We start from the raw sequence: 15,037 nt of genomic DNA, 5'->3' as shown, positions 1-15,037 counted from the left end.
ATCTTGGGGACCTAGTGATTGCGCTGGAGTCCCTGGATGGTACAAACAGTTAAGAGCTTGGATGCTAACTGAGAGGTTGGAGGTTCAAGTCTGCTCGGAAGAAAGACCTGGTGATCTACTTCCAAAAAATCAGCCATTGCAAACCCTGTGAAGCACAGTTCTACCTTGACACACATGGAATCACCGTAAGTCGAGATCGCTCAATGGCGACTGATCGTTCAGTGCCCGAGCAAGAAAATTGTGCCATCTCTTACATGAGAGAAAGTAAAGCCTTAGTGTGCTGAGAGAGTCAGTCTCACAGGATGTAAATTAAAATGGCCAAGATCTACTGGAGGAGCCCAAGAACACAAAGGTCTTGTTCATAGAAATTTTTAATCCTTTATTCTATCCGATTTTATGACCCCAATCTTGCTTTAAAGTCATTTTACAGTTGAGTCAGTTAAAATGAATTTTGTTTTGAGTACTTTTAGATGTTTGCAATATAACCATCTAGGTGATTGTAGAGATTCTGGGCTGTGGATCACAGAGCTATAGAGATATCTCATCTTAATTCTTGGTAGAGAATCAGAGACTTTGGCACTGAATGAGGTAACCATTTAAAGTACTGAATCGTTGGTTGAAACAAAAAGAGTGGGTGGCCGATGTAAATGCCTGGCCTGATTCCTATGCTAACAGAATCTTCTCTGTTATCTTTTCTTTTTTGATCCAATATAATGAGTCAAATAAGATTTTTGTTGTGATACAGGTGCTATACCCCTTAAAAATCACTAGGAAATACAATGTTTATCTTTTAAGCCAATTTTATTATTTTATATTCAGAAGTCGAAGTCATTAAAATTATAATATAAATCCAAACATTATTTTAATATTATTGTAAGTTACTTTGCATAAACTATAAACATGAATATTAAAGAAACACTTGATAATCTCCAATCAAGAGAATATTAGTGTTAAGAGGTGAACATTTAAATTTCTTATCATAGCTGTTAAAACAGTGTACTAAAAAAAAAAAAAACTAGATGACTGAATTAATACCTTTGAAAATAATGCTTTCCATAGTCTACCAGTCAAAACATGCCGGTGCTTACTCAGTGCTGGGAAAGAGATTAAGAATGAATTAAAAGTTAATACATACAGTTCTACCTTTCTAGAAATGCTAAATGGGTTTAATACTTGAAAAATCCTGCATAACGATAGTAAATATTAATATTAAATATATAATTTTAATGACAGTTTGACAAATATGCTAACTAAATACCACATTCTAGAGCACATTTTAAAAAACTCATAGTGCTCGTTTTGGCAGTACATGAGTCGGAATCGACTTCGACTCAATGGCATTGTTTTTTTTAATACTAAAATTGGAACGAAACAGATATTAGCATGGCCCCTGCACAAGGATGACATGCAGGTTTGTGATGCGGTCCATATCTTTTAAGGGAAGGACAACACACAGTACAGGAGAAGTCAGCACAACTGGACTAAACCAAAAGTTAGGAAGTTTCCTGAATACAACCAAACACTTTGAGGAAAAGAGTAACAGGGGCGGGGGCCTGGGGACCATGGTTTCGGGGGACATCTAGGCCAATTGGCGTAACAAAGCTTATTAGGAAAATGTTCTACATCCCACTTTGGTGAGTGATGTCTAGGGTCTTAAGAGCTAGAGAGTGGCTATCTAAGATTCATCAAGTGGTCCCAACTCACCTGGAGCAAAGGAGCACGAAGAACAGCAGAGACACAAGGAAAATATTAGCACAAGAGACAAAAGGGCCACATAAACCAGAGACTCCATCACCCTAAGACCAGAACTAGATGGTGCCTGGCTACCACCAATGACTGTCCTGACAGGGAATAGAAAAGAAAGTCCCTGATGGAGCAGGAGAAAACTGTAGTACAGGACCCAGATTCACATAAAAAGACCAGCCTTAATGGTCTGACTGAGATTAGAGGAACCCTAGAAGACATGGCCCCTGGACTCTGTTAAATCAGAACTAAAACCATTCCCAAAGCCAACTTTTCAAAGATTAGACCGTACTATTTTTTTTTTTAAAACATAAAATAATACTCGTGAAGTGTGTGCTTCTTAGTTCGAGTAGGTAAAAAAAAAAAAAAACGAGACTAAATGGGCAGCTCCTGTCTGGAGATAGGATGAGAAGGCAAAAAGGGACAGGAGCTGATTGAAAGGATACAGGAAACCCAGGGTGGAAAGGGGGAGTGTGCTGTCACATTACAAGGATTGCAACTAGGATCACATAACAATATGTGTATGAATTTTTACATGAGAAATTAACTTGAGCTGTAAACTTTCACCTAAAGCACAATTAAAAAAAAATAATAATATGACTTCACTATGCTTTTTTTTTTTTATGCTAGTAAAATCTTCATCTTCCTTCGAAACAAGTTTTAGGCCTGCTGGTCCTGGTGATCAGTACTCTATACTGATATAAAAATAAGGGAAGGATTAATTTTGAGAAATTTACATGCAGATTTTTTTCCAGCATCTTATCTTCTCTTTATACTGGTGTTGAAGCAAACATCTCTTCATGTATCTCTGAAGTTACTTATCTGAAAACTAAATCAAGGGAAACACAGTCTTACCACTTTGGGAAAATGAAATATATTTTCTGAATCTGGGAACCCATACGTGAATTCACAACACCAAATTTGGGAGAAACAAGAAAGAATCATGATTTCCTATGGTGGACTTTGTTGAAAATACACCCTTCTTGAAAAATGGAAAAAACAGCTAACAATCAGATTTATACAGGACTTTCTTAGGTAACTGATTAACGAAATACTAGCACTAGTTTTTTTTTTTTTAGTAATGTAGTAGGCAAGAGACTAGGGCTAGAACTAATAAGCTCAATTGATAGACATGTTAGTTGCAGAGCCTTGGGAAGTTGCTCCAGCTCCCTGTGTCTCAGTTTTCTAATTTGTAAAATAAGAGTGATGATAGCACTTACCGTTATTTTTATAAAAATATTGTGCGCCTTCTATGTTTTTTTGCCAACCCTGCCCTCCCCTCAGGAAGTATATTCATAAGCGCTGCTATTACAGTTTTTTTAACGTGCTGCTGTAAAAAATGAGCATACCACCAAAAAAAAAAAACAAAAACAAAACCCAGTGCTGTCAAGTCGATTCCGACTCCTAGCGACCCTATAGGACAGAATAGAACTACCCCATAGAGTTTCCAAGGAGCGTCTGGTGGATTCGAACTGCCAACTGTTTGGTTAACAGCCGTAGCACTTAACCACTATACCACCAGGGTTTCCGAGCATAGCACACTTATGAAAATACCTCCAGGGTGGGAGGGCAGGGTTGGCAAACAAACATAAAAGGCGCATGTTATTTGCATAAAAATACGGTATACCATAGAACCGTTATCGGAGATAAATGAGTAAATATCTGGAAAGCACTTAAAAGAGTGCTTCACACATTGTGAACTTTGTATGTGTTAAATAAAAACAAAAAGATCCAGAGACCATAGAATTAAAAACAGGGAGAAGGTAATACCGGCATGTCTAGAAGACTGCGAGATAACAGAGCACTGGATCAACAATGCATGATTTATAATGAGATGCCATTATGGAATCTTTGTCAATATTAATAGGAAGATGAAACTCCTAATTACTCCCAACTAATTAAACTGATGAGAGAAAAGAAGAAAGAAAAGTGACTAAACATAGTAAGATAAAAAGATACAAAGTTTAAATTGCCAAGACTGAGCCCTGCAGTCTGGTCTCCCAGGGGGTGGGTTGGCCTCCTGCGGAGCAGAACATTTTAGGCAATGAGACCTGCTCAAGGGAAACCAGCTAGAGCTAAGTGTGCTTAAGGCAGTCAATCCTGGTAGAATGCTGAGGCAGCAGAGCAGAACTGGAAGTGACATCATATCCTCACAACTGCACATTCTAGACAGTGATCTAGCCAGGGAAGGGATTGATACTCCAACTGAGGGCTGGAGGCTGCTGTGCTGTACTTCCTGCTGCTGTAACCACTGGGTTTGTATCCAAGCTACTGATCATGTTGGGTGGATTAGAGCTGGTGCTTCCCCAGTCAAGCAGATTAAAAGCTCCACAACTCAAGACCCGGTGGCCCTCTCCAAAACTCTGACGTTCCATTTTGCTGAATTCCTGTGCACCAAGCACCTGTCAGTTTGTTGTAGTGTGGTGACTTGCGTGTTGCTGTGATCCTGTATGCCAAGCAAATAATTTGAAGCTAGACTATTTGAAGAAGAACACAGCATCAAGATTGGAGGAAGACTCGTTAACACCCTGTGGTATGCAGATATCACAACCTCGCTTGCTGAAAGTGAAGAGGACTTGAAGCACTTACTGATGAAGTTCAAAGACTACAACCTTCAGTATGGATTACATCTCAACATAAAGAAAAGAAAAATCTTCAGGACTGGACCAATAAGCAACACCATGATAAATGGAGAAAAGACTGAAGTTGTCCAGGATTTCATGTTACTTGGATCCACAATCAGTGCCCATAGAACCAACAGTTAAGAAGTCAAATGATGCATTGCATTGGGCAAATCTGCTGCATAAGACCTCTTTAAAGTGTTCAAAAGTAAAGATAGCACTTTGAGGACTAAGATGTGCCTGACCCAAGCCTGGTGTTTTCGGTTGCCTCATATGCATTCAAAAACTAGACAGTGAATAAGGAAGACTGAAGAAGAATTGACACCTTTGAATTATGTTAGCAAAGAATATTGAATATACCATGGACTGCCAAAAGAACAAACGAATCTGTCTTGGAAGAAGTATAGCCAGAATGTTTCTTGGAAGTGAGGATGGCAAGAATTCCCTCACTTACTTTGGACATGTTATCAGGAGGGACTAGTCCCTGGAGAAGGACATCGTGCTTGGTAAATAGAGGGTCTGCAAAAAAAGAGGAAGACCCTCAATGAGATGGGTTGACAGTGGCTGCAACAATGGACTCAAACATAATGATTGTGAGGATGGCAGGACCAGTCAGTATTTTGTTTTGTTGTACATAGGGTCTCTATAAGTTGGAACTGACTCAGTGGCACCTAACAACAACATATTCCTGTCTGTCACTTTAAAATGCAATGAGCTGTCCAGAAACCGACACCAGCTACAGCTCTTGTCTTTGTGAATTTCCGTTTCGTTTTTTTTCTTTTTTTTTTTTTGCTGTCTGATAAATCACCCTTGTTTGCTTGACAGAGTTTTTAAGCAAAACCAAAGCCTGATCCACCAGGTACCTTCAGAGTTTCAAAAGAATTGATTAAGCCTGTGGGTCGTAAGCTATCTCATAAGGCTGAGGACAACATTCTAGGCCACTACCCATGTCCATACTATAGAAAAAACTCAGAATGAAGAAACACTGCTGAGAAGGTGAATTAAATCACATTGGCCAGATAATCACAGAAGTGAATGAGAAGGAAAGAAGCAAGAATTGGAAAAGAGCCCTTTTGATTTCCTGTGAACAGGAGGGACTCCTGATTAGGGTAGGACTGGCGAAGATATTATATCCCTGCTATACTTGTAACTTCAGTCCTTGATGTCAGTGACATAATGCAAGAAATATCAGTACAAAGGACCCCAGCAACTCTTTGAGAATGGAGTCCATTCCATCTACTCTATAAGAATTTATTCAGCCACTCATTTACTCAACAAATAGTTTCTGAACAATTTTGATGTCCTTGGTGTTCCTGTTGGTGCTGGTTAACAAAAACAAAATGCAAAGACCCCTGCCTTCTATGACCATTATATTTTAGTGAGGACACAAAAATTATATATATATGTAAGTATGTATGTATTTTAGAAACTGTGGTCTGAGAAGTTCCCTCCAGTAATGCGACTTTTGAGCAGAGAATTATAGGAAGATGGCAAGAGAGGAGGAAGCAGATCATTTGATACCTGGCTGGAGAGTATCCTAGGTTGAGGAAGCATAGGTGCAAAGACCCTGAGACAAAAGGATAAAAGCTGCACTGAATGGAAAACAAAGTAGAGTGAGGGCAGGGAGAATGGCAGAGAAAATGGGAGAAGTAACCAGGAGCAAGATGATACAGAACCCTGTGTGTTAAGGACTTTCTTTCATTAATAGTGAGAAGGGTGATCATTGGAGGATTTTACTTGTTAAAAGAAAGAAATATATCAAATAAAGTTTTAAACATAGTGTTAGGAAAAATTAGATTTTTATCAACATTACTGTTTTAACGATGAATAGATAAGCTGTTTTCAAGGACAGTAGATCCTTAGGATTTGAGAAGACCAACATGGAACTTAGAAAACCTTCAGAAGTACTGATTCTTACTGTGGAAATATCTTCTAAGAAAACTGAAGAAACTGGCTCTCCTACCCTTAAATCAAAAACAAACCTCTCCAACAGACTGACCTGATTTATCACTTTCCACAAGTATCTGGCAGGTACGTAAAAGTAAGTTGGGCCGAGGTTCCCCATCCTTTGTAGGAAGACTGAACTGAATGTGATCTGCTCTGAAAATTTACAGATTGATATCCTTGAGGTCAATCAAGTAGAATATGGTCAGAAAATTAGCCAATAATCAAATGCTAATGTGTACCCACAAATATTACCTTCTGGACTAAATCAAAACCTGTTGCTGTGGAATGGATTCCAACTCATAGTAACCTTATAGAACAGAGTGGAACTGCCCTATGGGGTTTCCAAGGAGTGGCCAGTGAGCTCGAAGTGCCAACCCCTTGGTTAGCAGCTGAGCTCTTAATCGCTGCGCCACCAGGGCTTTCCTTCTGGACTGAAACCAAACCAAACCCGTTGCTGTCGAGTCGATTCCGACTCATAGCGACCCCATAGGACAGAGTAGAACTGCCCCATAGAGTTTCCAATGAGCACCTGGTGGATTTGAACTGCCGACCTTTTGGTTAGCAGCTGTAGTAATTAACCCCTACGCCACCAGGGTTTCCTCCTTCTGGACTAAAAAAAAAAAAAAAATCTGGACTACGCACCTAGAAATAGGATATTTTGGTGAGGATCTGTCCACTTATCCCAGCAACCAATATTCTTCTGTACTTGCGTCTACATGAGATGATAGGCACATGAAGATGATTGAGGGAAGATTTTTGCACTGGAAGAGTAAATAATTCATTATAATACAGTGTAGAAAAATGCCATAGTAGTTATCTTTAGGACCATGCACAGTCTTCACATATTTCAGTTCTAACATTTTAGCCACATGTAGAGTTTGTACTTTCCCCTTCCCTTTGAAATTAGCAGAGACCTTGTGATTTGCTTCAGTCAATGAAATGTGAATGGAAGTGGTTTTGGTCACTTCTCAGTAAAAGTTCTAAGAGCCAGGCCATGACCTACCATGTCCCCTTCTGCTTGCCACAGTGATTCTAAAAGTACAGGTAGGACTGTAGCCTCCATCAACCAGAGTTCTTGAGTGGCTTTGATGAGCAGAGCCCCTTGGCCAATCTCCGCTGGATATGTAGTGTGAGCGAAGGGTTAATTGCTGTTGTTTTAAGGCACTGAGCCTAGGTGCATAGTATTTGGATATAACTTACATCCTCCTGTGGAAACCCTGGTGGTGTAGTGGTTAAGTGCTATAGCTGCTGACTAAAAGGTTGGCAGTTCAAATCCACTGGGTGCTCCTTGGAAATTCTATGGGGTAGTTCTACTCTGTTTTATAGGGTCGCTCTGAGTCAAAATCAACTCGACAGCAGTGAGTTTTGAGGTTATATTCTGTATACTTTAAATCATCTCTAGATTACTTATAATACTCAATATAATTTAAATGCTATGCAAATATGCATTATCATAGTGTATTGTTTAGGGAATAACGGCAAGAAAAACAGTCTTTTTTTTTTTTTTTTTTTAATCTGCAGTTGGTTGAATTCGGAGATGTGGAACTTGCTGACAAGGAGGGCTGACTGGACTGGAAAGGTATGCTAGGATTAACTCATGGCAACCTTTTTTGTCAGGTTTATTTTATTTTTTCTAGAAATGGCTTACATTTTTATGGACTATTTTAAGCATGCAAATAGGTATAAAATATAGTATAATAAACACAATGTACCTCCCACCCAGTTTAAAAATCAAATTACAAATATAGTTAAATCCCCTGTGTGTACAATTCTTATGGCACTTCTTTCTCCCTTGTTTTGCTCTAAAATTATATAAGCCTGAACAATATATACTATTTTCTTGGATATTTGTAGATGATATTCAAGGATACCATTTTTTTCTTTGTTGCTATTGTTGCTCTATTTTTTTTTAGAATAGTTTGTATCCTTATGCGAATGCAAGCTTATTCACTGAAAATATACAATACTCAGTTATTTGAAGATACCACAATTTTTCTAGTCATTGCTCTATAAATGATATTTAGATTGTTTATCGTTTTTACTGTAAAAAAATAGTACATTGTAAATGTCTTCTTATAGAGATGTGTAACAGTTTCTCTAGGTTGTACACCTGAGTGTGAAACTGCTGGCAAATATTCAGAATAACTAGATACTGCTAAATGAATGCGAAGACCCGTGATTTATCCCAGAAGCCATAGGAAATCTTTGAAGGACATTTAAGCAAGGTATCTCCATGATCCAACTTCTGTTTCAGGAATCCGTAGCAGCAATATGCAGACTTGACTGGAATTAAGCAAAAACTTCTGGAGATCTGAACTAAGACAGTGCCCAAAGGAGATGGACACAAGAGGGAATAGCCAGATACTGGGTACCTCTAGGGGGAAGAGAGAGATGACGAATTGGGTTTATATGTTTATTAGCAGGCGTGGACTCTTCCACTGCCTTTATCTCTGAGTGTTTCCATGTGATTAGGTAAGTTGATTAACATTTCTCTTTCTTCACGTATTAGTTGAAGGCAGAGAACTTTTTATTGCTGAAAACTTAATGTAAGACTTTTTTAAGGTCCTTTATGAAATTATAATGTTTAAAAAAATTACTTTTCTGGAATCATATTGACTAAATTTAAATTTCAGTTTCATTGCTTACGATTTGTAACCTTTCCTTGCTTCTGTTTCTTTTATGTAAAGCAGAAATAACATCTACCCCATTGGCCGTCATTATTATTAATGGAGATAATACATAAAGAACATTAAGATATGTTGCACAGAAAAGTTACTGATAAATGTCAGCTATTACTATTATTTTAGTCCTTAAGTTAAATCTTAAAGTAGGTGATAGCATCCCCTGCTGCAGAAATTGAGACCCAGAGGGTTTGAGTAACTTAGCTGGAAGCTCAGCTAAAAATCAGTTGAGTTAGGGTTTGAAAACTAGGCTCTCCCAATTTTGTCACATTGCCCATCACTTTTTTCTTCCCTTTTAGCCCCCACCCCCTTTTTGGTAGGAATCAAATGGACTGAGTTAATTTTTAAATAAGGTGACTCACCCTTCTCCTCTCTGGCCCTACTCTGTTGTCCAATGGATTCTTTCTTATTTTACCAGGTTTAATTTTTTTTTCCCCACTTGCAGCGAAGGCAATTTAGATTTTACAGCTTTTATTCTGAGTTAATAGTCATAGTGTCCCTAGGACAGAATCTAGATATGTGCAAGTTCTCAAATTTTACCCCTCTATTATTTCTGCTAGTTAAAGGGAAAACAAGTTAGTGCTTACCAGGCTGTAAGTGGGGAATTAGAGTGGATAGAAGCTGTAGCCCAATCTGGATTTAGGCTTTGTAGAAATCTATTTGGACATAGAGAAGCAGAATGTGTTTTGTTAACAAAGAGTTGATGGATGAGGACATATGTGCTCTTATTTACTCTAACAAGATAATGGAGTTAATTGGGGCAGTGATTCAGGAGAATGGATAGAAATCAGGGTTAATGGAACACCTTTACTGATGGGCAGAAGCCAAGAAATATCACCATATATTCGTGGTTTAGTTCTCATTAATATTACTTTAGGGATGCTTCTATAATTTTTTTGCAACTGCTTGCTTTGGAAATTTAATAATTAGGGGTAAATACATAGTAGTGACCACCATGTATTTCAAGTGCCGTTGTGTCTTAGTGTTACCCTATATTGGTGGTTCTCACCTGGGGCAATGTCTGGAGAGATTTCTGGTCATCACTACTAGGGGATTATTTTTGGTCATCACAGCTGTGAGGGGCTGCTGCTAAATATCCTACAGCTCACAAAAAGAACTCCCACAACAAAGAATTAGCCAAACCAAAGTGTTAATATTGCCAAGGTTGAGAAAACATATTGTATCTATGGCAGGTTGACGCTCCAGATCCCCCTCACCTTTGATCACAAAGGTGGTTATCATGGGATTCTCTGTAATCTTTGGGCTTTTGATGCCAGCCTGAACCTAATCCAAAAGCATTAAAATGAACACTTTTGTAGATTCCAGGTGTATAAGTGCTGTTTAGAAAATAATAATAAATGGGCACTGCTGCTCAGTTACAATTAGGACATAGATAAATGCTCATGGCTCCTAATGTCCCTTTGGCGTTAAAGCATGATTTGATAAATGATCACATAGTTAATTATTTCACCACAGCTCCAACATTGAAAATACAGTTTGGGAGCAATTAATCTAGAGTGGATTAGAGTTTGGGTAGAATCGTGATAAATAAAATGCCAACATATTTGACATGGAAATCTAAATATGCCCAGCACAGGTAGGCTCCCCTAGGACATGAGTAGCCCATGTTCTTTACTTTCTCATTTCTGTCATTGTCACCAACATTATAAAGAGCAATGAGCATTGTTAAGACAAAGGGGGAGGAGATCTACCTTATTTTCCTGATCCACCTAACTGAAATCGATTTGTACTTCCAAAGCAATATTTTCATGTCTCTTTATGAAAGAGCCTAGTACCTGGGTTGTAATATGTGTGTACATCAAGTACATCTTTGGAATGCATCTTATTTATGCTCTACCATTTCTCACTCCATTATAACATTTGATAAGTCCTGCCTCAGGCTGCTGACCAAAAGGTAGGCAGTTTGAATCCACCGGCCATTCCTCGAAAACCCTAGGGGGCAGTTCTACTCCGTCCTGTAGGGTTGCTATGAGTCAGAATCGACTTGATGGAAACGGGTTTGGTTTGGTTTTAGGGCCTCCAAAACATTCTTCTTCATATTAGCAGGTTATCATAAATATAAGCACAGAGCTCTAAGCATGTTAGCTATTTATTTTTTAAAATGTATACTCCCACCTCTTGCCAGTATCACAAGCACCTAGTCATTTTGTTGCTTGTAATTGGTCTCCTGGGAATGTGTTCTGGTAATTTAATAACTACTCCTAAACCATTTGTTTCATCTTTGTCCATCATTAGCTCTTACACAAGCATCTACTGTTTGGGACAAACTGAATGTCACTTTAATTATCTATATGACAAAACTGTAGCCATCAAAATAGTAGGTGGGAAGAAGACTCGAGGACTTGGATAAAACAAGCCAGGTTTCACTCACTGGATAACTGGTCCCTGGTTCACCAAGTGGGTACCATAAGATTGAAATCATGTCCAATCTGAAATCAATATTTTTAATTTGCAGAGCAGACTGTTGCCTTACCCTTTTTTTTTTTTTCTTTCCTTCTCAGAATATGTTGTATGATAAGTTTGCTGTATTAACATATTGCATTTGATCAATCAACAGGGGTATTACAGGGGATGTTATAAATGATTTCAAACCCAGGGTAGTTATTATTATTATTCTGCAAGTGTTTTAGAAAATGTTAAGTGAATGTTGATAGAAATGGTGTATACATTTTAGCCATTTAATATATTTGTAATACCAACTAGAAGTGGCATAAAGTAAGCTATCAATATTGAATAAATGTTTTAGCAACATGCATTATAAATTTTAAGTGACTGCCATGAAATATGCATAAAACATGGTGCTTATTACTAATCTTAGACTGTTTCCTTTCAAAGAAGCTGTTAATATTGTGATGACCTTCAGTATACAGTAATAGGCTTTAGAGAGAACCACCCATTAAGCCATCCTAAATTTAACTAAGATAGAGTAAATTCCATAATTATAGGTGCTCAAGCACATATAAACATAGACTGAAAAATTCTAGATGAAAAAAATCTACTGTAAGGATGGAAATCTCAAAATGCCACAAGAAAATCCTTTAGTCTCTTATCCCGTCTCTTCCTTTATCACTCACTCAGTATCTATTATTAATACGCCTTATCCACTATTCCCCTAAATGTACCTCGTCTAAATGTTTTTTTTTCTCTTGTTACCAAATAAGCTTTTTGGGAATTAGCAGTAATCAGACATGAGGTTAGAATTCCAGCTCCTTCAGATCTTGCCAGTGTTGTGACCTCAGCAAATTACAGAATCTCCTTAACCCTCAGTTCCCGCATCTATAAAATGGGGTCCGACAGTAACTGCACCTTGCACTTGCGATAAGTATTAAATGGAATATGCCCATACTGCCCTTATTATACGAATCATTCAATAAACTCATGATTGTTTTTTCTTTTCGTAGTTGAACTCAAGCATCTAAGAAAGGATCCTTTCCAAGCTGCACACAGTTTTATAGTTGTTATTTTTCCATGATATAACAAGGTAGGATCCATTTGTCACATTAGCATTTGTTTATTTATATTCAGGTGCTAGACTGTTCATTTAAACAATATGGGTTAATCCGCTATTCTCTAGAGTTAGCCACTAGCCACATGTGGAATGTGGCCAGTCTAGATTGGGGTGTGTTGTGAGTGCATAATACACACTAGATTTCAAAGACTAAGTATGAAAAAGAAATGTAAAAGATCTCATTTTTTAATATTGATTACATGTCAAAATGATAATATATTGGGTTATATAAAATCTATTACTAAATTTAATTCTATCTGCTTTTTTTAAATGTGCTTTCTAGAAAATCAAAAATTGCATATGTGGCTTGCATTATATTTCTGTCAGGCTACTCTAGACCCCTCTGATGTAATGATATTCTCTGAAGGATAGACTCGAGGATATAATCCAACTGCACATTTGATTGGAAGGGACTTAAAAGTTCATCTACTTCAACAACCTATTTTTTTCTGGAACTTAATTCTCTAGAACTGAAGTCTAAAAGGGGGTTGTGGCAGGAACCATATGAAACCCTGAATGAAATGTGAGATGTTTGATGGGAGAAAATCCTGAATCACAGTCAGAAAAGTCAAATCAATACAAGGGTCGACTGAGTCAGGCTGAGCTATGGTGCAGGAAACCATTTTGTAAGTCAGACTCTGAAGGAACGAAAAAATCAGGTACCCAAATCTGAAGACTCAGAGGGCATCAAAAAGGAAAGAGTGGCCAGTAAGGGTTGGAATGGTTTGCTTCTAGAACACCCTTGCCATTTCATGGTTTAGGTCATTCCACCCTTTTACCGGCAGTTTGGTACATTCCAGAGCACAGTTTAAAAGTACAGGTGCTCTTGTCCATCTAATTAATACTAATATGTTAACATATTAATTTAATATGAATAGGAGATGACATTTATTGCTTGATTATCATTAATTGGCACTCTACTTGAGCTCTTTAAATTTATAATATCATTTATGCTTGACCATCCCTTTGATGTAGATATTATTCAGATATTATTTGCAGTTGATCCTTCTGAGGCTTAAGAGGGTTAAATGATTTCGTTTAAGATCACATAGCTAGTAAGAGTGCATGTTGCAATAGAGAGTGAGGTTGAAGGGATGGGTTATGATTCAGACTCAGACTGTTTTCAGTGCCCAAGATTTTAATACTAAATTTAAAATACGTAGACCAGAATCTCTAGATAATGCAATTAAAATTCTAATGATAGGAAACTCAGTACCTCATAGGATGGCCCTTTCATTTTTTTTCACTTTTTTTATTAAAAAAAAAATTACAAACATACACAAAATAAAAGATTAAAATAGATGCCTATGTACATTTCACCTAGCTTCAGCAACCATCCACATTTACCATTGATTATATCCCGTAATCCTTTGCCCTTGTTTTTGCTTAAGCATTTTACAGGAAATCTTGGACTTCATGTCACTTCGTCTTTAAATATTTTATTATACATCTAGAACCATGTACATTATAATATTTCTTTAAATAACCACCATGACATTATATAACAAAATAACAGTTTCTTAAAATCATCTAATTGTTCATATTTAAATCTCTCTGACTACCTAAAAATGCCTTTGTTAACTGGTTTATTTGAATCAGGACCCAAACATGTTCTATCATTATTTTTGGTTTAGTGTGTCTTAAGTCTCTTTAGGTCTCTTTTAATCTAAACCAGTGCCCCCTCTTTTTAATTAAAAAAAAAAAAAATTGGGTGTGTGGTCATGCCATTGACTTGCTGAAAATAATTTACCGTTGTCTTATAGAATGTCCCCTATTCTAGAGTTGGCCTATTGATTCGTTGTGGTATTGCTCAACTTGCTTAACTATTCCCTGTATCTCCTAAAAATAGGAAGTTAGAAGACTTGATTAGAATTAGGTTCATTTTTTTTTCCTTCCACCCAAATAGGTAGTCTGTGTACCTCATACTGTCTCACATCAGGAAGTTCATAATGTCTGATTATCTCCCTTTTCTTGATGTAAAAGTGAGCAGAGGTTCAGATTTAGACTGATCACTTCATTGTAAATTTTTCATTTGCCTCATTACATATTGGTTTTACCATCTGGATCAATCAAAATTCAGTCAAGAAAATTGACTATACTTATTTGGTATTAAATGATTTACTATAGGAATTTCACTTACAAATGATAGAGGAGCTGGAAAGGTGAAATTCTGGAAAGTAGTATCAGGATTAGAGAAGCTGTCGGTAACTAATCTTTCTGGAATGTTCTAGCAGGGATATCAGACAAACCGCTGAAATTGGATAACAAGTGGAGGTTAGGGAGAGGTCTGTGGAGTCTCTGTTAAACAGACTCTCTGTTGCCACCTCTATGGATCTGTAGCCCAACATCTTTTGGCATCACTGTTGATCAGCAGGGAGCCCCGGTGGTGTAGTGGTGGCACAGTCGTTCAGAGCTATGGCTGTTAACCAGAAGGTCGGCAGTTTGAATCCAGCAGCCACTCCTTGGAAGCCCTATGGGGCAGTTCTACTCAGTCCTATATGGTCGCTATGAGTCGG

At 37.6% G+C, this 15,037-nt stretch overlaps 1 non-coding gene across 1 annotated transcript; it reads left to right on the top strand.

Annotated features, from left to right (window-relative positions):
- The first annotated feature begins 1,333 nt into the window (after window positions 1-1,333).
- On the top strand, window positions 1,334-1,435 carry LOC111751815 (U6 spliceosomal RNA). Its single transcript, XR_002786896.1, has one exon. It is a non-coding gene; the product is annotated as a U6 spliceosomal RNA (small nuclear RNA).
- The last annotated feature ends 13,602 nt before the right edge of the window (window positions 1,436-15,037 follow it).

The sequence above is a fragment of the Loxodonta africana genome, chromosome 18, assembly GCF_030014295.1.
Source record: "Loxodonta africana isolate mLoxAfr1 chromosome 18, mLoxAfr1.hap2, whole genome shotgun sequence".
NCBI lineage: Eukaryota > Metazoa > Chordata > Mammalia > Proboscidea > Elephantidae > Loxodonta > Loxodonta africana.
This window is presented reverse-complemented; position numbering and strand designations above follow the sequence as displayed.